General features: G+C 37.7%; 1 long non-coding RNA gene across 1 annotated transcript; it reads right to left on the bottom strand.

Annotated features, from left to right (window-relative positions):
- Positions 1-19,077: 19,077 nt before the first annotated feature.
- On the bottom strand, positions 19,078-23,434 carry LOC125692233 (uncharacterized). Its single transcript, XR_007376530.1, has 3 exons — positions 23,343-23,434; positions 22,096-22,145; positions 19,078-19,101 (listed from the first exon to the last, which is right to left on the bottom strand). It is a non-coding gene; the product is annotated as an uncharacterized LOC125692233 (long non-coding RNA).
- Positions 23,435-23,864: the final 430 nt, after the last annotated feature.

Here is a 23,864-nt window from a genome sequence, read left to right as displayed (position 1 = left end):
CTTTACAGCAAGAAAACAAGAAGGAAAAACCATTATCTGAAGTATAGTTTCCCAAACTACACTGAGTGAATCAAATGGAAGAGTCAAGAAAGATGACTCTAAAGTTCAGGAACTTCAAGGAAAAAGGCTCTGTTCTGGTGTTGCTCTGCAATCACATGAAGCTAAGAAGTCTTGACATGGACCTGATCTATTCACTGCTGGAAATCTCTCTGTTCAGCACTGAGTAATGTGGGCTTTGGCAAAGCAACAGCCATTTGTTGTAACAGCCTTGTGGTAGTACCATTCTGCACCATGATAACATAGCCTGTGAAGATGGCCCTGGAAAAACAGAAGCCAGTGCCTATGTGCCCCATTTTACTCTAAATCTAATATTTCATCCTCCCACTGTGTGAGAACACAGAGGCTCTGACTGACAAAGCAGCAAAATTGAATTAAATATCAAGTAAGCAGACGGTGTGGCAGATCAGGGAAGCTTTTTTGTTCACAATAGTCTTTCCTCAGGTCTTTAATTCCAAGAATATGTTCATTCTTTTCCTCCATGTTTCTCTTAATTTCTCTTAATGTATGTAGTCATGTATCCAAATAAAATACAATCAGCTTGGAGAGGCAAATGCATCAGAGGATAGTAAACTAATTGGAGACTCAAGGGAATATGTGCCTGTTGCTTTTGCTGTTAGCTCGCTGTGCTGTTTTGAGAAAGATGCTGCTTACACACTTTGTCCATCTTCAAAACACCCGAAGAAATGTCTTCCTTAAATGTGAGTAGTTCCATAAACTGCAGTGAAACATCTTGAAGTTAAATGTGTTTGCTGGAGGGTATGGGTCTTGTGATGATTGCTAAATGCTTGTATTGTTTATTTCTTCATTTAGCTAGTGCAAATTGTTGTACCCTTAATAAGGCAACAAATAACAAATTAAAAAAAGAAATCCATATCTAAGACTTAACAAACTTACAATTTCTAACTTTTACAACCATTCTTTTCATGCTAGCAAAGTGACATGGGTAAGGGCTTTTTTTAGGTCTAATGGGCATATCCAAGCTTCTGCCAAACATACTACATGCCAGATGAACTACTGCCAGATTATAAACTTCGAAGTACTTGTTATCCAGAGGAATAAAAGAGTTTGCTCTCAGACTACAATTTCAATTTTATGACAGCTTTGTTGCTGCCTCACAGAGTAGCTTCACTGGTAGAAGAGCACCTTCTGTTGCTCTTCTGTTGAAATCTCAGAGATGGATCCAAAAGTCCCTGATTACGTAAAGGTTGCAATTTGACCTCAGATGGCTCTGGACAAGATCAATGTTCAGAAAAGAAAAAAAAAGTAAAATATTTTATGTTCAACAATTTCTTTTACATGCAACCTCATATGTTTTAGTCAACTTAAAAAATAAAATAAAAGTCAACAACCATTCTGAGCTTTTAAAGCCATTCTTGAAAAGAGTTTTGAAAGAAAAATTGAAATGTTTGAATGGTCAGATGTATTGATTGTTTAGGTTTTGTATTTTCTAAAGTGTTTCCTGTTATATACCTTACAGATAAAAACAGACCCGATTTTACAAAAGCTTCCACAATTCTTAAATTTTCAATGAAAAAATATTTTGAAAAGGTATTATATCCTATGCCACTGAGAAATGTCAGTATACACAACTGTCATGGAATCTACATAATCGGTTTCACTTCAAATCACTTTTTCATAAAGTAGGCCTCTTTAAGAAACATTTTTAGGAGGTATTCACTGATGAATATATCTGCTTTAAGCCATATTTTTATCTCTATCTATCCTCAGGATGACTCTTCTTTGCTAAAGTACACAGTCTCCTATGGTACATACTATTCTTCATATATGTAAAGACTGTATCAATTCTATTGTTTCAGAAGTCACAAGTTAGATGGGAGATACTGCTTTGATACTACTCCCCTGCGTGATTTGAAGCAAATCAGCCTGCAGTGCTGCTTTTCTGCTTACAATGGCAGGTCTTTGAGAAGAAATTGTCTTTCACACAGTATTTATATATCGCTTCTCAGCTGAGACCTCCAGATGCTACTATAACACAGAGATTAAATAGCAGTGCTATCTGTTCAATAATGAATCCTGAAAGCATGCCGATGAGGCATCCATTTGGGATGAGAAGACTAAGCAGAGAGATTAAATAAATTTCCCAAGGTCATATGGTTCACTATTGCCAGAGTGAGGTTCACAAGTGCAAGAGACTTGCATACAGAGCAAGGGTGCATTGGAAGACTTCGCTTAGCCTTGCAGTCTTTATGCTGGAGTAACACACTATTGCTGTGTCATATCAGTTATCTGAAGATGTTGACAACTTCAGGACAAATGGAATCTAGCAGTGACCTGAGAAGAACACATGCAGAATTGGGCCTCCACCACTCTACAAATGCAAAACTAGACTACAAATACAGAGAAAGCAGTATCATAAGCTACTTCTATACTAATATACATGCTAGGGAGCATTCTTGGGCACTAGGCATAAGTTGTGTAATTCCTGAACAGCCCCAGCTGTTCCTGGCCAGGGCTCACCAGCAGTCTCCCAAAAGGTTCTTGACCAAGGCTCATGAGCTGTCAGGAGTCCGGAGTCCTTCGCAGTTCAGTTTGCCTACTGGCAAGTACCCAGCTCTGGAGAATAAGAGGTGTGTAAGGACACATACCACTGAGCCAATTGAGCTCAGTGACAGAGATCTGTCCCAGGCATGATAAATCACAGATAAATCTTCTCATTCATCCACTAGCACTAAGAAAAACTACTGAACTCAGTCTTGCATTTATAATACTTTAAAATTCAGGCCATATTTGCTTTCAAAAATCTTTCCTTTTAGTCTGATTGTGCTGATTGGAGAATTGCTACTCCATCTCTCTCCAGCTGACCTTCAATGGCTCTCAAAGATCTCTCACAACCAAAATAGAGCTACTTGCACCTCAAGGCCAGACCTGGCTGTCCTGCTAACTGTGCATGGTAGTGCACGGTAGTAAATCGAGCTGGCCTTTGTTGCAAAATACTTCTCCAAGTGAATGCTTGTGCATGCTCTGGCCGCTGCCAACCGCAGGCAGTTGCTTGGCAACATCAGCAACTTCAATATTCACTCACTGAGGGTTAGGTAATCAGCTCACCAATGGGTCTCTAGCCAGTTAATTTCCTTTGCCATTTGCAGCAGAGGATAAAGGGAATCTGTAGAATCTTAGCGATATTCCTAAACAACTGCCTGAAGACATTCTTTTGTTACAAATTGAATTCCTCTGTTTCATCTGACAGGTCCTTTAACCCTAGTCAGTGCTTTTGAGTTTGGGAATAATACACCTGAGGAGCTGCTGCTTCTATTTGCACATCAACACACCAGGCAGTGCACTATCTTGTAATCAGGGGCTACATGCCTGATGTTGCACGGGATGTTGCAAACTCCAGCCAGTATTTTCTGGACAAAGACAAGCAGTGCAAACTGAACTGTGCTAAAGGATAAGTAACAATCCTATTTTCTGACTGTATTGATGATATTGTTGGGAAGAGTGACACTTTGAGATTTACATGACATCTTCATCTAATAAACGAATGAGAGTCCCCCCCAACACACCTCTTTTCATAGAGAAGAATTAGCACTATTGGATCCATTCCTTCTTCATTCCTTTCGATGAAATGAACTAATAATTTTGATAAAATGAACTAATTGATCACCCTGCAACCATTTAAAAAATAATAATAATAATAATAATAAAAAGCTCAAAGGCATGCAGAGTGCTCTGTTATCTCTCGATGTAGGTTTACAAAGGAAAGTGTAATTATGTCATGAGTGGGATTTTGTGTGTGACGCTAATATTGGATAATTCAGTCCACTTATGACACACTGACACGCACACACACACAGGTGGAAAGCTTCCTAAAAAGGAAGGAAACCAAATGAAGGAGCAACAGAGAGGAACAACTACATATAACCATCTAGCCCGAGTTACTCTTGCTCTCTTCATAAGTCAGTGGATAAGATGAATGGCATGCCCTAAAGTGGAAGAGCCTGTCTCTCATTCCTGGCCACAGAGGGAGGCTAAATGAGGACTTCAGGCTGCACACCTAACCTTGAACAGCTAACATTAGCCAAGCTGAATTCTATCCAAATTTCTGTAGGCAACATATCAATCTTTGTTGTGCCAAACTAGTTTTTTTTCAGACAGAGGTCAGTAGACAGAGTAAAACTTTCTGAGATATCTGCTGCCTGTGTCTGATTTCACAACTCCAGCATAAACAGATATCAGGAGGTTTGAGGAATGGTATATTTCAATTGGGTCAAATGGATCAACATGTGTGACCTGCTGTAAAATGTGCGCTCTGCTCAGACACTGGGTCTTAAGTATTTGAATAATACATATGAACTTAAGAACTGCTGTAATGAGTCAAATTAAAAGTCCATTGATTCATGTTCCCTCTTTCTAGCAGTGGCAAAGTGCAGGTGTCTAGGAAAATGATGCAACAATATGACACAGTTATAATGTCTGACAGCTAGAAGTTTAAGATGGCTTTTTCTTCCAGGACTTTTTTTTTTTTAATAATACCACTAGATCTTCTCAAAAGCCATTTGGGATTTCCCCATTTTGGGTGCTACACAGATTAATGAGAGAAAAAATGCTCATGGATTCTAATAGAAAAGGTGGTGAATTCCTAGCAGAAGTTGTGCCCATCCTGCAGTGTGCAGACAGAGTGAGCTCTACTGCATTGGATCTGTGGGCACGAGAGTGGCAGGGCTTCATTTAATTATCTGATTTCCCATACAAGGTGATTGACAGCAGAACAGAGACAGAGAGTGTTAGATCCACAACAATGAGGAATGCTGCTGGAGATGTAAATGTCCACATGGTCATTACTAAGAGCACTGTGCAGTACACCCACCTGCCAATGACTGCCTTCATCTTATCAGGTATGTGGTCTGATTTTTGGGGGATCGTTCGTGGAGTCAGGAGTTGGACTTGATGATCATTATGGGTCCCCTCCAACTCAGGATATTCTATGTTTCTATGATTTCTGTCTACTATTTGATTAAAAAAAAAAATTTGAGGATGCAAGTTGCTCTGTAAATGTCAGTTATTAATACTAACATAAATATGCAATTGTGAAAGCTGTTTATTATTCAAACTAATCACAAGAAGAATGTACTGCCCAGGATTTCACTAGCTGTGCTGAACACTGCCTGCCACATAAACCAGAGCACTAACACAAGCATGAAAAGCTGTGGTGAAGAAAAGAACGCACCACCTTCAAATATTGATTCTGGGGCACGTGTTGCCAGCACAGCATTTCTTTCCTGATGTTCAAGGAGCATAATTCAAGTCCTGAGACGTGCTAAACTTGAAAGGTGTAGCTATTTCTGAATGAAGGGTACTTCAGAGCTCTGAAGTCTTTGATACGCTCTTACTACAACTCAGAGCAGGAAGACAGCGTGCCCCTAACAGTGCAATGTGTATCTAGAGAGATTTGTAAAAGAAACAAGTTTCACAGACGGCCCCAGTAGTGCATGACTGAGCATCATTGCTTGTAGGAGATGAAGGGAAATGTCAAGCCCCGTCAGAGCTTTGCTTATGAGGATGGACAGCAACCTGTGTCTGTGCAGCCCAGCAGAAATGAAGTGTCATTTAAATCAGTTACATACAGAAATGAGCAATGCTGTCAGTAGCTACTTCCTATCTTTCAAGTACCCCACCACATTCAGAAACCAAGAACCAGCTTTGATAGTGGATTTACAGCCACAGTTTCTAATTGCTTCCCAAGCACCCACAGATGCATTCAAATTTGTGTCACATAAAACATTTCCTGGAGAGTACAAGGGTTCAAGCATATTAGTTAGATTCACTGGGATGGCAAATGGAATTTATAATATTTTTAATTTATTAGACTCAATTTCTGGCAGAAAAAAAAAAATATTGCTAGGCAGGACTTTACTTGAAATTATAAGGATAGAAAAGGAAAATTATTCCTTACAGAAGCAAGAGAAAGGCATAAGGAAGAGGACAGAGAGATGAAGATGACAGGGCATTCTTATTGGTTGAACACTTTTCACTGACATAATAAATGGCATTTATTTTTTGCATTTGCATTTGAAATGAAACTCATATCAATAGGCAATGTCAAGTGTCATGATCCATAGGCATCCCTAGAAATCTATAAACAAATGAAGGTAACAGATTCACTGCAGAATTTTCTTTAATTTTTCTGAGTTTTGTTTTATGAACAACCTCTTTTAACATTATTTTTAGCATGGAGTTGTACCGTTATTGAAATGTGAGAAGGTTTGGCAGTTGAAGTATTTTGTTTTGGGAAATTTTTTACATTCACTGTCTAGCGTTGATGGAAAGGCCCTTTTCGTTTGTTTTTTTTTTTTTTTTTCTGGAGAAGTTGTCACCTATTTCCACTTCAATAAAATAATGCAGCCTTTTTACAGATTAAAAAAATAATTTAAAAAAAAAAAAGAAAAAATGAACTAATTTTTTTAGTTAGTAACTTCAAGATTTGTTCAATAAAATGGAAACATATTTTTGCTAGCAATTTTTTCCCCAGTGAAGTGGTTTTACATAAACAAGCTTTGGAAAAACTTTTCTGATGACAAAGCCATTCCTGAGCTGGGTTTGGAACTAGCAGTATTATTTAATATTAAAATATGACATAATTAATGCAACACTTACAGAAATGAAAGTGAACTATTAATTTCACTTGCACAGAGACAAATCATGTACATTCACACACACAGCACTGTTCAAAATAGTAGAATCAAGCATACCTTTCAGAAACAAAGGGTATGCTGATTTAGCTATAAAGTGATACTGTAGTCATGTATCAGTTGTATATTCAGATCTACTGTTCTCCATCAAGACTTGCAAATGAAGATGATAAAAATATTTTTACACTTGGGAATCTCTCCATGTGCTTTAGGCATGTTACTCTGTTACTGTCGGCATGTTACATGTAAGCACTAAGTAGTAAGAATCACAAAAATCAGCAGAAAGAAAACTGCTGTTTCACACATCATGCTGAGTAGGCAATTTTTGAATGGAGACAAGTTATGGAAACTCACTGCTCCTCAAAAATAATGTCTAGAAAGACATGCAAAACTTCCAGACTCCTGCTCACATTCTAAGTTTCTAATATATCTTGTTAATTAAATGACTTGAAAAATTCAAGTAAATTAAATATTTGATAACTGAGAGGTCATAGATGCATTCACCTGCCTTCAGAAGAATATTGACAAATGGCTGGATGAAAATTAAGTTGATAGGTTCCAAAGTGAAAAAAAACCTAAAACCAACAAAAACTTTGTCAGCTGCAAGGGTAAAGTACTTTGGAGACTTGCAATGCACTCATATGCACAAACAATAAAATGTTTCTTGATGATAGTCTGCCTCACAGTTCATTTGCCTGAAAATCTCTTGGCAGCCATCTGGATCAGGTTTAAATAAAATGTAATACTAAGCCCCTAATCTGACAGTGATAAGCTGGTGACAATGATTATTCATGAGTTTACAAGGAGAGTAGACCTTGAGAGGCAGATGTGAGTGCTTTCTTTCAGGCCCAATTTCAATGCTTTGAATGTATTGGAACCACTTCAAAACATAAGGTTTGTTTTATTTAAAGGAAAAAAATGCTACTATAATTAGTTTGACATGTAATTGCTTCCTAATTGTCAGAAGTTCCACTAAAATAAAAAAAAAATTCCCAAGTCCTGCTGCACACGCACCCTCACAAAATATACATTGTTTCTTTTAAATTGATGGTCTAACATTAACGAAACAGCTTGGCTATGTTTCAGAGGGCAACTGTTCCGAAGTAGGAGGATTAAATTTTACCTTTTTATTAAAATAGAAAACTTTGATAGGGTGTTTCAGGAGCACTTAACTTTGACTGAACTTCACTCTCATAAATTAATAATCTTCAAGGCTTGGCCAATGTAAAAAGCCCTTTAATCCTCATGAGCCTAATGCAAAATCTGTTCAGTTCAACAGGCAGTTTTTTCCATTGACTTTTTTGCCCTTTGGATCAAACTCTGGGTTTCCTCAGGTTAAGATGGAAATTAGGAAATGGATTCCAGAAGAAGTACTCTAATTTCACCTGTTCTACGTAAAGTTTTGCCTTTCTTTGTATAAAGTTTAATAAAAACACGTGGTATAGATAGGAAGGAATCATTTAGTGTCATCATGTGCAGGAGAAAACAGCTCATTCATCCTTGCAAATCTATCATCTACATCTAGCATCTTCACAATGAAGTTCTAGAACTGTTCCACATTTCTATTGCAAGCCAAGTACAGCCACAGAAGCCGTGTCATTCTGTATACATCAATCACAGGCTTCTGCAAGATAGTACAGCGCTTTCTTTTTTCCACTCCTCAAAAAGAGAACTTTCAATTGCTTCTGAAAATGGAGATACAAGGAAAACTCCAGCCCAAGACCAATTGCAACATCTGCAGACTCTCCCGTTTGATCTGACCGCATGGATCCTATGTATCCTTTGCACAAGCTTTATTCTCCATGGTACAAAGAGTAAGGAAACTCATGGATAATTCAAGAGGCAGTGCTCCATGGGAGCAATTTTTACTAAACAAAGAGAGGGAACATTCATACGGGTTAGGGAGACCCTCAAAGAAGAAAATGTCTACTCAGAATAGAAGCCATGCACACAGTTACCTAACTCCAAGCATCAGCTCTGGTTACTTTTATTTGCAGTACAAAGGCATCCAGATGATCCAATTAAGAACAGAGGCCCACAGCTTCACATACTGCTCTAGTACACAGAAAGTTACTCCCTGCCCAAAGATCTTCAAGAAACTCCAGGCCTAGACTGATGTTCACTGTAAAGATAAGGCAATCAGTTTACTGTCATCCAACTGGGTTAGGATAATCCCTTGTACAAAATGACCCCTGCTGCCATCTTCTCCATGATACCTCTCTGCTATGCTGACCCTTCCTTAGCTTCTTTTAAGTCTCCTTTCTCCCCTCTTTCTGCTTGCTTTTTTTTTTTTCCCCCCCTTAGGACCCAGAGATAAGAGGCAAGAGCTAAGATGAAAATTCAGAGTCATCAAACATATTCAAGGATATTTTCTCAACTGTTTGCAGAAGTGAGAACAAAGGGTTACAAAATCTAAGGCAAATAATGCTCTCTTGGGCTCTAGGAAATGATGGGAATGTGTCTGGACTCAGGCTGCATGCTTTCCTCTAGCAGAGGAAATTATTGTCACACCATGTGGCCAGAAGTAAATACTCTTCTCATTGGAGCTAATGAGAGATAACAGCCCTTTTGGCCTCCCTAGCAAGTCCTCACATAGAGTGGAATTACTTCTTCCTCTCTATCACCACAGGATTTGGGTTGAGCATTCAGTTTTAATCTTACTCTGATGCATGAGATTTGTAGAAGTTCTGCCCTGAGCACTCTGAATATTAGCAACACTAATGAAATTACTCTGGAACTGTTATTTTTCACCTTGGTGTTTCCCCTGACCACCTTCTTGTGTTGCTGACCTGCATTGCAGCACTTCCCTTTGCTCCCAAGGACAGAGACTTTGCAGTCATAAGCCTAATCATGAATGGCCTGAAGGCTCAGGCAAGCCAGAATCAGCAGGGCACTGACCTTTAACACTCTGGGAAAGAGAGAAGCCAAAAGTAATCTTCAAACCAAGCTTGCTTCTTTAATACAAATAGATGGTTGGGAAATTATGCAAGGCTGCTAAGGGAGCTTAGTTAACTCTAACTAGAACCCTCCTCCGAGAAACTCCTCTTCTCCACAGCTTGCCACAAACTTGGAAGCCAGTTTGAGAGGATTTCAGCTGGAACCAGTATTCAGAGAAAGCTGGCTTCAAGACTATCAACACACAGATGAAATCATAGTATTAAGACTGATGAAGTTGAATCAAGATTTACGTGTACAAGTCAGGATAGGCACCTTGCTATACCTACATGACATCTCTCACTTTCATAGACCTCTTCCAGGAGTAAGTAAATTTGTCATTTCACCAGAGAACAGTAGCTGTTTTCCTTCGTTAAAGATAATTTTGACTTCAGTCTTATAGTCTTTTTGGATCTATTCCTTTGCATTCTGCAAGGATCCAAGTCATAGGTAACCAAGGAAGGTAAGCAGCTGAGAGAGAAACTGCCCAATTAGACTTCAGAATTGTTGTAGTACTTTTTTTTTTTTTAAAGAGGCAATGCATAAATATCAGGATTAAAAATAAATGAAGAACATGATCCAGAATGAGATGACAGTGAGAATGGAAAGAAAAAAAATACTACAGCTATCAGAGCTTTACATCCAATGTAGAAGATTATTTATCTGCATACTTCAGCTTATCTAGAATTTTATGTAAGTAATTAGAGAAATTCCCTAAAGCAGAAATAGAGACTCTCCTCAGAGAAGAGACCCTGTCTGTCAAATGCAGTATGTGTCACAGTGCATGCAGCTCTCCCATTATTTAGCCCTAAGTACCTTGCATGCACTGTAGCGCTTTGCAGGAAAGCAGACCTGGTCTAAACAGTATAGCTTACTCCTACAGATACTCAAGCCACTGTTATGCTCTGCCTTGATTTGGTCACAAATCCTCTAGAACAGAGATCTGTGTTCTGCTCAAGCATATGACATCATCTCCCTCAGCTCAGAACCATACTTCCAAGGCTGAATACACTGCAGGGTCGCTCTGTGGACATCAGGGAGCACTCATGAACAAAAGTAGATCTTGCTGCAGGTAATTAAACTAATCACACTTTTTTTTTTCCCCCCATACAGACCCACAGTTGGAAATCAGAGTTTTGGAACTGGTCTCACAGAATTCACATTGGTAAAGCAGTTGCAAATCCCTGAGTTGGAAGGTTGACAAATAGCAGATTCTTATCTATTCTAATTCAACAGAGAAAAAGGACAGCCCTGGTAGACCAATTTCTGTAAAGTGCTGTTAATTCCTGTTGCTTCTTTAAAATGACAGATGACTACTAATCCTTGCTATAATATTTATCTAGAAGATACTAGGATGAAGGTTTCTGATTGTAACCAATTCCTAATGGCTACAATGCATCCACATTGGAGTAAAAAAAAAAAAAAAAAAAAAAAAAGAGCATCAAGTAACTTGATGCAGTTATGGGCCTGCGCACCCCCAGAAAGATCCCAGTACTTACTAAAATTCTTGTTAAAAAAAAAAAAATGAAAAAAAAGAGATGGAAAAGAAAAAGAGAGAGAAAACCAAATCTAATTTTCTTGTCCTCTGCCTACTTTTAAACTGGCACAGTTCCAAGGATCAATTGGAACCAATGGAGCTGGCTATGATTAAAGAGCCCATACACACATGCGCACGCACACACACACAAACAAAAAACAGATTACACAGTGGAAGAACAAGACCAACGACCATTTGAAATGAATTGCTTACTCAAAAGGAGCTACTTCTTGGAAGGGACATAGCTGTGCCATTTAATCAGTACTGTCAAAATAGATGTCTCTATCAGAGGCTGTTATTTATTTTGCATCAAGACAGAAATAGTACCTGGTGAAGTTTGGGAAGAAAATACAACGTCGCAAATTGCTTTTCTAGAAGTGAAGAGAGCAGATTTATGGTGGAGATTGCTCCAAAAATGCACTGCAATATAACATAGGGGGCGAAGGAAAAAAAAAAAAATGTATGTGCAATATTGCTGACTGTACTGCTGACAGGGCAGTTGTTCTAGAGGAAATAATGTTTACAGTGCATCTGAAAAAAAAAAAAACAAACTAAAAACCAACTAACCTTCTCCTGAGATATTGGTTAGAATACAAAATTCTGAACATAAAAATACAAAATAAACTTTCCTGTGGCCACAAAAACAGAGGACTGGGAAAGAAAAAAAAAAAATATTTAAATACAACAACAATAAGAGCTCAAAACAAACACCACGATCAACAACAACAACAACAGCCAAAGAACAAAAAGAAAACAAATGAGAAAACAAAAATAATAATGAAACAAGTAAAACCAAGTGAAACTTCAAAAATGAAATACTAAATCTTCACTTTTGAGTCTCAGGTCATCCATATGACTTCACATCATTAATAAAGAGTACTAGCACAGATCATCCAGAAGAGATGTTCATCCCTTTCTTGAAAACAGTTTTGTTCATCATCTTATTTATTTTATTTTTATTTATATATCACAACCACAATTCTTTTCTTCGCTTCTTCAGAGAGTTTTCTCCTGCATCAAGCTAAAACATCGCTTAATATCTGGTACTATTCAACAAATAATCTACCAGGAGGAAGACAGAGGTATGATTTGGTTATACTAAAACTCTATCACACTGGTCACAACCACACCCAAGAAGAAATTATTTTTGGACCCTATAATTGTAAATTATCATGAGTGAAGAATCATCAATGCAATGTATATGAAACGCTTATTTTATTATGCTTCTCCCCCTCCCTCACTGTACAGGTATGTATGTAAATAAAAATGTATTACCATGTTCTGTTCAGCAATGCTTTGAACTTACATTTTCCTTTTTAACAATTCAAACATTGAGTTCACCTGAAAGGAAACTGAATCAACAAGTATTCTGAACAAAGTGAAAGCTGTTTTTCTAGGAAAAAAAGAAGGATGAGGGGTTTGATCAATTCTGGATCACTTATTAGAATCAGCATACATGTCGCATCCTTTGAATGCTGAATAGTCAAGATGCTGTTGAAAAGACTTTCACAGGCAAAACAATTAAAAAAAAATAGTTTACCATGAAATTTTTTTTAACTTAGTAGTAACCAAACTGGGAATTATTAATAAATTCATGCTAAACAAAGAGACCTTTTCATAGAATCATTAAGGTTTGAAGAGATATCTAAGGACACCTAGGACAACCATCAACCCATCCCCATCATGACCATTAACCATGTGTCTCAGTGCCACATCAACACATTTCTTGAACACCCCCACCACTATCCTGGGCAGCCTGTTCCAGTGACAACAACAATAGCAGCATTTTCACCCCTGCAAAGATGGTTTATTTTGGTGAAATGTGAAAGATCAAAGCACAGATCCTGACATAAAGTCAGAGTGGAGATCAACAGCAGTTTTTTCAAACCTAATGAGTAGATGTCAAGTGGATGGGTTCAGGCTCTTGGTGGTGCCCAGTAACAGGGACAAAGGGCACAAACAGGAGTACTGGAAGTTCCATCTGGGGAAAAACTTTACTCTGAGAGTGACAAAGCACCGGAACAGGCTGCCCAGAGAGGTTATGGAGTCTTCTTCTCTGGAGATATTCAAGACCCACCTTTGTAACCTACTGCAGAGAAGCCACTTTAGCAGAGTTGGACTAGATGATCTCCAGAGGTCCCTTCCAACTGATACAAGTCTGTGCTTCGTGTTTATAATTTGAAACAAGGACACCTCAAGAAGTACAATCAGTCAATTTTACACAGCAGTGAACTTTCCATTTCATGTCTATTATTTGTTGCTTATTAACTTCCAAGGGCCAGTAACTCAAAAGCCTGGGGTTGAAATATAGAAGATATTAAACTTGAGAACATATTACTGTCTTTTCTTTCCCCAGTAATCACGCATTTTTAAAAATCTACATTTTCAGAATAACAAAAAAAAAAAATTGTTTAATGATTTCAAATTATATGACCAGGTAGGGATAATTTACTGAGAATTTGTATTCACCCACCTTTCTAATTTTACTATTTATATTTTTTAAATCTTTGTGTTTTTTTTTTTTTAATTTTAGATATGGACTTCTTTGAAATACTTATGTAATATAAACATGAATTAATCCACAGAAATTTATACCTTTCTTGCCAACATTTCAATTTAAGAGAGAAAATCTCTACAAGTATTTTTTTTTTTTTTACCAATGACATTAATTTGCCAGGTTCTGATATTTGTCAGCCCGTGATTCACAATATCTGTATTTCTCTGTTATATTTCTCAAAACAGTAGATCTGGCAATACCAGCATAAGTATACTCTCCATATTATAAAGAAAAGATTCTTATTCAGTAAAAGCTTTAGTTTCAACAGAATCTGCAGTAATTAGTTACTCAAATCATTTTCTGCCCTTCACCTTTCTCCTTCTTTTCAACAAGGACCATGACCTTGGAAATGCATCACCTGCACATCACAGAGAACAACTCAAAGAATATGAGTGTCACCTAGAGATCTTTGCGTATTGTGCACAGAGAAGAAAAAAATCAAGGATAAACACTGAAAGACTCACAGAAGCAGACCATAAAAAAAAAAAAAAAGAGAGGAACTCATGAAGAATTTATGAAATATAAATTGAAAATACTCCTTAATTCCTCATTAAGAAGTCACCACAATCAAGGTATCAATTAGAAGCAAGATTTAATTCCTAGCATGTCTTAAAGGTAGTTGGAAATCTATATTTCACAAACAGTTCTGAAATTAATTATAGTTAGGAAAAAAACCTACAATCTGTATATTGTCAGGCTCATCCAGGCACATTTGCTGTTTTAAAAATTCAACCTTTATTAACTTTTTCCTTTGGTTTATAAGTGGCACAAGGCTGCAGTACACTTCTACACTTCTGAGTTTGTCTTCTGTTCATGCACGTAGACCAAAGGATCACAGGTGAAAGAGACAGAGGACTGCAATCCAGGGACTGGCAGTACAGACAGAAAAACAGCCATGGGGCACTTGATTCCAAGTCATCCAAGCATAGCTTGCATTTTAGCATCTGCCTGTGCTCTTAATAATTCCCAGAGACACCTCAAGCAGAGTCATGCTTTTGCTGAGGAATTCAGAAGCTTTGAGGTAAGAAGTTTGGGCTGAATGGATTTTTTCCTCTTTTTTTTGACAAATGGGTAATAAAGCATGGAAATAAAGATTGTCACATAAGAAAATCCAATACAACTTGAAAAACAGTCTCTACAGCTCTTCTGAAAGAAGTCTTTCAGAAACAAATTGAAAAGTATCTATCTGCTTTTAGCTGAAAAACTGCTTCCAGGTTGTTTGAATCTTCACGTTTCTGAAGATGGAAGTCTCTTCTAAATATCTAACATTTCTGACCATGGGAAATACTATAGGTTTAATTTTTAGAGCTTATGCCTTCTATGTGCTACCAGATTCCAGCCTTGACACCCATTGTATCTCTGTCTCATCAGTTCCTCAGGGTGAGGAGCCCTTACCCACACTTCCCTAGGTTCCCAAAATCTTCCTTTAGTTGGCTGTCTGAAAAATCATTCCCCCCCCCCCCCCCCAATATCTACTATGAGAATATTTATGAGTTTCAATATTATAGAAAATTGTCAGATTTATATTTACATCAGATTAATATAAAGCTTGGTGAATAATTTTGGCTAAAATATTTATTGTGGAAAATAATTCAGTAATCAGTAAAGTGTATTAAATATGAGTATTTTGAGCACAAACTAGGCCTCCTAAAAGATGCGTTGATAGTTAAAGAAAATGAGCATTTGTATTTTCTTCATTCAAAATAGTATTTTGCTTAGAAAATTTCTAGCAGACATTTTAAAACTGTAAAAGTAACTAAATACAATTTAAACAATGAATTTTGCCATAGATATATAAAGCAAGTAATTTGACCAAATATGAATTCTTTTACCTTAACATTTCCTTTATGCTCAATGCAGAATCGTTCTTTCTTTACTTTTCAGAATTACCAGCAAAACAAAAGATTCACTATTTACACAGCTGCATTTCTGACATGTATGCCCCAGTGTCAGGGCTGCATTTCTTATTCCTGGCAGGGATTCCCAAGAACATTCCACTAGTTAATAGGAATAACATAGGTCAATTCAGGCTTGAGATAGGTAGGTGGTGTTTAGTGGATTTTTGACCACATTTATTAGGTCTAAATTGCTGCCTTTTTATTACTTTATCAGTTTTTCAAAACTGGGATAACATTTCAGGCAGCAGACTGTTCTTCTGTGACTTTAACAGAAAGTAGTAAAATCTAGTACTAGGAAATTCTAGTAAAAGGAGGTATGACCAGACATTTTTCTACTTCAAAAGGTTTTGTTTACTTCCTTGCCATTCTCGTTTTTTTTTTTTTTTTTTTTTTTTTTTTCTTCCCTTTTTAGTAGCACTGTTTTAGAAATCTTGGCCCAGTCTACTTTACCAGCATTTCACATCCTAATTTTTAGAAATGCAATGCACCAAGCTTTTGGACTGCTGTTTGCCCACAAATTTTGCTTAGTGTGCTTTGGAAAGGTACTTCAGGTTGTTTTTCCGCTTTGGAATTTACTTCTGCTGAAGCTGTGGAGTTGGCATTACTTCACTAGGACTTAATCTTACATTAAATAAGAAACTCAAAGTTTTCTTTAGCATTTAATCAATTTCACACTAAAAATTCTCTTCCTCTTTGCATCCTCACAGCTTGCCCAAAATTTACTGTGTTTTCTCTTTTGCACCTTTTCATTTTATGTCCTCTGGAGACTAATTATATTTCAGTAACTCTCACATTTCACTCCCCTTCTCTCCCTTCATTTCACCATTTTCTCTCCACTCATCCACTGGATATGTTTCTCTGACGCCATTTTCCTCTCACGTCTCACTGAACGCTTTCCCTGGTTTGAAGTTCTGTACTAGCTTCCCATGCTTCCCCTGCCCAAATACCATTTCTGCTTCTTCTCTAAAGGGTCTCCTAACATGGTTTCCTGTCTCTCTTATTTCTACATATCTGCTATTTTTGTCATGCTGACATGCCTTTTCTCCTTTTTATTCATAAACCTCTACACACACAAGTTTTTCAGGGCCTCCATCTTTCCCCTCCATGGTAATTTTATACCTGTAACAATCTCCAGATGCACGTATGTTAACATCATCCTCACTTTGACCAAAAATTAGAGCCACTTCTTTCATGAGCAATTTGAGTAATAAAGCAACAAGATACCAGTCTGCCTTTGTTAGCTATTCTGTGATACTTGTTCTAAATCTTCTTTGCCAAACTGTTATTTATTAGAGTTTACAGATGAAGAAAGCGTGCTCTAAAGCACTGTATTGGAAAGGAAATTTGGATAATATTTCTAGTTTAGCTTTAAGATATCCTTCCTGCCTCTCATCAGAAATCTGGCTTTGTTTCCTCAAGGGGCAACAAAAATATAAAAGGATCCCTGCTCACAGAACCCATGCTCCCCTGGCTTTGCCAGTCCAATCCCAAGGTTCAATCCGAGGGATTTTAACTCCAGTCTGGGAACAAGGGCCATTGAATATACTTAGAGCATACAATAAAAAGATGCAAGCAGTGAAGCTTTACTATAACTTCATCACTGTCAATAGTAAATTGTTATTTACATGCAACTATTGAAAGGAGGAACTTGCTGTATCACATAAAAAAGGGGAAACATGATATCACCATGCTATAGCTTCCATCTGTTCAGGCACGGAAGGAGATCTTTTCATGACATTTCAAATAAAAATGATATTTGTTTATCCAAAACAGAGGCTATTAAATTGTGCAGCCCATTCCTCAGGCACATCTTGCTGAGTGCCTGAGCCGCAGGATACCACTCAGAAGGTGACCTCATTCTGAACACTGAATCCAAATGAACAAAAAAAATATTTGTTTCTTGAAATCCGTTATAGCAGTTTTCAAAAAGTGATCCAGTGAGACTTGCAGCAGAGGAAAAAAATCTATTTCAGTTATTCTTCAGCTCAGTATATTATGCATCAACCTACGGCTCCTTCTACTAAGGCTCTCAAATTGTTTTAAGAGGAAAACAGAATGAATAAAATACATATTATTCCTACAGAACCAGTTTTTGCTCTCACTTATGGCAGGCTTAATTCAGAATAAATCTAATGAAGTCAATGGTTTTCTAATAGTGTAAAAGCAAACAAATTGAGCTCTGAAGCTTCTCATGTTTTATCTGCCAAGTGTTTTCATGTTACGCTGGCAAATGGACAGTGACAGGATGTACAGGTTTTGGGAGCCCTTTGGCAGGCAACAAAGAAGCCCTATTATATCCCATGACAATGCAGTCATTTGCGAATGCTACCAGAACCAGGCTTCATAGCCAGAAGCATAGAAGTTCCTCTCAGTAGTTTGTTATTCTCACATGGTTACTTGCTATATCGTAAGGCAAAAAGACATCCTGGATGTTTCCTGGAAGCAGTAATTGCAGTTGAATGATAATTTTTTCACTAAAACCCAAATATGAAGGAGAAACATTAACAGAAACTACAAGCCACTCTCATGGACTCTTTTTGTCCTCATTTCAACACGGGCTCACACTTTCTTCAAAACCCCATAACATCCAGCATCATGGATCTTTTATCCAGTCAATACTGATCATTTTCTTTTGGAGATAAGCTTTCAATCTAATATTAATTTACTTGCATTAATGACCTTTATATTTGCTGGAAAAACAAACAAACAAACCACAACCCAGAGACACTCGTCATGTTTAATTTTGTTTGTGCCTGCTAAAAAGAAGAGTAGATCCAGAAAGAAGCATTTAGCACCTTACATGGTTCTAGAAAAGTCAGGCTCTGACATCTGTTTACTGGCCTGAAAGTCAGACTTAGTTCTCCACAAAAGGGCAGCAATACTTTCACAACACCTCCCTGTGAGGTTCAGAGTGCCCCGGCTGTCATGTTACTCTTTCACCTCTGCCCAGAGTCTACCCAGTCCAATGAGAAGGTAATATTTCAGCAGGGCAACCTGGAGGCCTCAGCAAAAGAGCAGTAGGTTTCTCCCCAGTGATGTTTGCCAGTTCCTGCTAAGACAGCTGCACATTGAGTGCAACTGAGTCCAAACGAGTGTGGAAAGGGGAGGGCTGATGCAAACACCTTGTATGTATCCAAATGCTCTCTCCACAAGTTTCCTCTAGGAATCCCACTGTAATAACCTTATTTTACCCACTCCATTGAGGTTTCAGATGACCCATACCTCTATAGCACCTATCCCTCATGAGCCAGGCAAGCAAAATTTCACTGCAAGCTATGTGCTTGCAAAGTTCGTGCTCAGGAGACCCTGCCAGCTGGCTGCTGGCAAGCCAAACAGTAAATTGTGGAAGAGTCCCAGACTAGTTCTCACTGAAGAGGTCTCTTTCTCTTCTATGAGGCCTCAGCTATTTTCAAGGCCCATCTTGCCTATCAGTGACAGCTAAAGTTGGTCAAGAAGGCTCAGAAGCTGCGGGAAGAAAACAAAATAGTTTACTTACCTACAGGTATATAAAACCTTACTCCAGCTAAACAAAGCCAAACCATCCACAGCCAAGATGAGATAAAACACGAGAGATAACCATTGATGTCCTTCCTTCCCAGCCCTACGTCACTCTACATAACTAAATTTTGAGTGGGGATTCATGAGAAATGCTAAAAAAGGGGAGATTATCTGCATTAACTCTTGTTAGCATATCTGGTCATCAGCTTATCACCCGCTGTTAGTGTACTGAAACACAGAATAAAGCCGCATGTCTGAAAAAGACATTGGGTGCAAAATCGGACAGAAGAGTGTCAGATTGCAGTTATTCCATTCTTTCACACAAAATGTGAAATTACATGTTAACTGCCTTCTGGGCATACAGTAAGCATCCATTAAAATAATCACCATATGGCACTTTTTGGGATACAGTAACTTCCACATTATTTCACAAACCATTCAGAGGAACAATTTCACAATGGACCCTGCAGGACCTTGAAAGGATTTTATCAGGTTACTGGATTAAGGATTTGATAGAGATTCTGAGGAAAAAGCAGGTGGAAATAACAGCTCACATAGTGCCTCGGCAGAATGATTGCTGGGCTATATTCTCCGTTCAGATGGGAAAAGGAAATCCCTTGAAATAAAAAGTCTGGCTGCTGCTGATTAGCTGACAAGAATGAAATTGAACACTATACACATAAAAACCCTGTATGTGCTACCAACTGATGCAATTCATTTTCTCATGGTAGCACGGGCTTGGAGAGGAATCCATTAAGGCCCAAAGAAATTAATAACAGAGAAGCATCCCCTACCTTGCATGATTTTCTTTAAACATGGCACACAAGTCTAGATTTGTGTTTGTATTTTATTTTCATCCCTTCCTTACTTGTTAACTTTACTGCATTATATAGCCAGAGCCTAAATTATTCTGCCTTTTCCTGCTATCAATATACCTCCCATCACTTTCTCTAGCTGGAGAAATAGTATAAGAACATTCTATATGAAGTGGATATCTCTAAATCTTTGAGGAACTGCAGTTGTACCTGGAGTTTCTAACAAGACTAAGGCCATTGATAGAAAGCAAACTATAGCTAAGGTTTATCTAAGAAAATTGTATCAAATTCTCTTTCTCCTAGTCTTTACCAGCTTTATTTTTCTTCCCTGCAGTTTTACCCCTTCCAGAGTCATTTAAATGCATTGCCTGTTGGAGGACTCCAGTTGTGGTGATGGTACGTTAGGTGGCAAGTCCCATGAAGCATGCTAATACACGCTAATCTTTTAATAATGATGAATATTTGACTCTTTGTAATGGGGGTCTTTCTTTTTTAAAGAGGCTTTCACAAAAAAAACAAAACAAAACAAAAAAATCATCACAATGGTTGTCACAAGTAAGCTTCCCTTTCCTTTGAAAGAACTGACTGTAGTGGAAAAGATAATTACTTAGTTCCTTTATCTCCAAATTATTTGTAATAAAACCTGAAATCGCACCACAAGGTCTTTCATGAGGATGTCATAAATTAAGATGCATCGATGTATTTGGTGCATCTGTTCAGCTCTGCACTCCTTTGTCTTCTGCAAATAGCGCAGCAGCTTCAATACCCAGCAGACAGCATTTACGCAAATGATGTCGTGGTCTGTATCATTAATATTCAGCGATTGTCTGTCATAGACACCTTACTGTACATCTGTTATGCAAATTTATGTTAATTTTCACTCACTGACAGCTGCCTTGGTTCCCTCCCTAAAATGATCTTTTCCATTTTGAAGTTTGCAATCTGTTCCCAAAAATGTTAATCTAACAATTAACTGAAATTGCTAAACAGAAATTTTACGTGTTATGTCCAAAATAGAAACCAGTGTTTTTAAATAGATGGTGAATCTTCTCTTCACATCATTTGTTTTATATGTGATTCAGAGGAGGGTAAACATTGATCTTTGCACAGCCTGTGTTGGGATAAGTGACAATCTCCCTATACAGTAATAGGTTTTGCAGGAAATGATGCAGTCTTGTTTTCACACAGGCTATAGACATAAATTTTACTTTCTCATTAAAAGTTGATCTTTGCACAATTATTTTCTATTTGGACATTTCAGAATGTTATTAATACATTAGTTATTTAAAACTTTGATATTAAATCATGTAAACACGTTTCAAAGAATGACAAAGCATTTTCAAAATGTTTCAGAGCAGAGGGAACACCACGACAGCATAATGTATCATGAGAAGTGAGATTCAGAGGCCTCGGAACATACAATCACATTGTTGGAGAAAAGACTTTAGCCCACTGTTCCCATGACAGGGCTTCTGCTTCAGAGTCATGAATCAACGAAGTTACACCAAATATCCCACACAGAACCAGCGGACATTTGGACAGGTGGCATACAGGACAGATTTTAAGGCTTAGACTTCAGTGAACATATGTGAAGAGTGCCTAAATGGAACAGTCTCCAACTTAACCCAAAGTGGAACCAGATTGCTGGCACAGAATATTTACAAGTTCTGAGGCTCACCCAAAGCAAGGGAAAGTTTGACATGTGCCAAGCAGAGCTCAAGTCAGGCAAACATATGCAAGAGATGTCAAAATCAAAAAAGTAGCTCTGTGTCCCAGAGAGGACAGCTTTGAAACTTGAAAGAACTAAACAGGGTCAGGTTGCAGCTATTACAAAAGGGAATTCAATAAGAGTCATATTCTCTGTACTTGGGAGGGAGAAAAAGACCAACCAAAAGCCCCAGCAAAATCCCATCACAACCCTGCATGCCCGTACATGAATGCCAACAACTCTGAAGCAGAAACCAGTTAAGTAGACTGCCTGGCAGGGTGTTATCTCGAAATAGATTTTTTCAGGAAACATGGCCATAGAAGAATTTAACAGAATATAACAGCTGGCTATAACCCATACAAAAAGAAAAGCTGAAAGACATTTAGTTGTAGCCATTAAAAATAGCATTACAATATCAAATACAGTGGAGATACCTACCCAAGCCCTGCTCTTATCAGGAAATAAAGCGCAGTCTATGTCAGGCTGAGCTGTCAAAATAAGAAGAGTAGGAAAATTAAACTGATAAATTAAAGAGCAGCATGTCACCTGACTGATGGCATCCCTCCAGGAGATCTCTTAGAAGCAAAGCTGCAGTTTTTAACAAAGAATACAGAAGAGCTCATTAAAAAAAAATAATCACAGAATGGCTGGGTAGCAAATATCATCCTTTCCATCCAAAAAAGGAAACAGGGGAATTCTGAGTTGTAAACTACAAATCTTCAGAAAAGTTTCTGGAAGGATAATTAAGACAAAAGTATAAAATCACCAAAATGAGAATTCTATGAGACTAAGCTGCCAGGGCTTTTATTAAGGAAAATTGTTTGTCTCTAGTCTATTGTAATGCATCAAGTGTGTTAAACAATGGATGATGAAGACCATTTGGTAAATAAGTTCACTTGAAAACTGAAGTACTTAATTGAAAAAGTATTTCCTGAGGAACCAATTAGGAAAGGAAAGTAATCATGTAAGAAGAGTGAATATTCTGTTGTAGTTCAGAAAATGATTGACAAAATCAGAGCAAATAGAAGGCTACAACTTACTCTCAAGTTAGAAATTCACCAGTGAAAAACTACCAAGCCATTTTAGAAACTGCAATTAATAAAATTACTTGGAAAAGGACTGAACAGCCATATCAGTCTTTGCAAGTGTCAAAACTTGGTCTAGGTTTGTCTAGACAAAGGGGAGTGCTTGACAGACTTACAAAAGTATCTTCCTTTTAAATAAATCACAAGGCAGCTCTTGGACAACTGAAATTCAGTGTCATGCACAGAAAAAAATCTAAGGACACAGGATATAACAATCTGAGGAATTCTCTGAAACATCACATTCTACTTTTGAATACTACAGGCCACTATATCATATAAGTATTCATTGCAAGTTTATCAAGCATATCTCTGGTTATCAGTCTCCTCAAAACAAATTTTAAACCATTTATAAAAACATTCAATAGGTGACAGCTGAAGATAATATTTTTGTAATTGAATCCCTAAAAAGAAAGATTTGGACTCCTGTGTTTCCCCCTTTCCCCCCCCCATGAAGTACTGATATTGAAAATTGTTTAGTTAATCTACAACTTGCACTATAGCTGTACAATCAATGAACATACAGATGTTATAGTCATGAGATGTACCAGAGAGCTTGGCTACGCAGTCATTACACCAAAGCAGAAAAGATAGGATGCTTACCCACATCCCAGGCCCACTTACAAAACTCCACCAGAGAGGATCACCAGAAGAGATCCTTCTCCAAAGGTAGTCAGCTCTTAAATAGGGCAAGGGAAGGTGCAGCCAGGCTCCACCCCTTCCGGCAGCACAAGAGAATTGCCTTCACCTGTGCTCCCATGGCTGACTCATTGCTCGCCTCAGGTGATCAATCAGAGATTCAGGCCATGATTCAGCAGTTCCCATACAATAGCCATGGGACTATTATACTAACTTAAGAAAAATCCCACTATGAGATAGTTTAACTTTTATTAACCGACATTATTGATATTGAGTCATTCTACAGTCATTCCATGCTGTTTCCTGTGAATGTACTTCTCAGCCATCATAAATATCACATTGCTACTAATTCCTAAAAACCTGATCCACCTGAGTTTTTTTTTTTTTATTTCATCAAATTTTCAGGGGATACAGAACAGTACACTAAAGATTGTCCCTCTAACATCATCTATAATGTTGGAGTAAAACAATGGGATAATAGTAGAA

Source organism: Lagopus muta, chromosome 4, assembly GCF_023343835.1.
Source record: "Lagopus muta isolate bLagMut1 chromosome 4, bLagMut1 primary, whole genome shotgun sequence".
Taxonomy (NCBI): domain Eukaryota; kingdom Metazoa; phylum Chordata; class Aves; order Galliformes; family Phasianidae; genus Lagopus; species Lagopus muta.
Note: the sequence above shows the minus strand (reverse complement) of the source record. Positions and strands in the feature narration are given on the sequence as shown.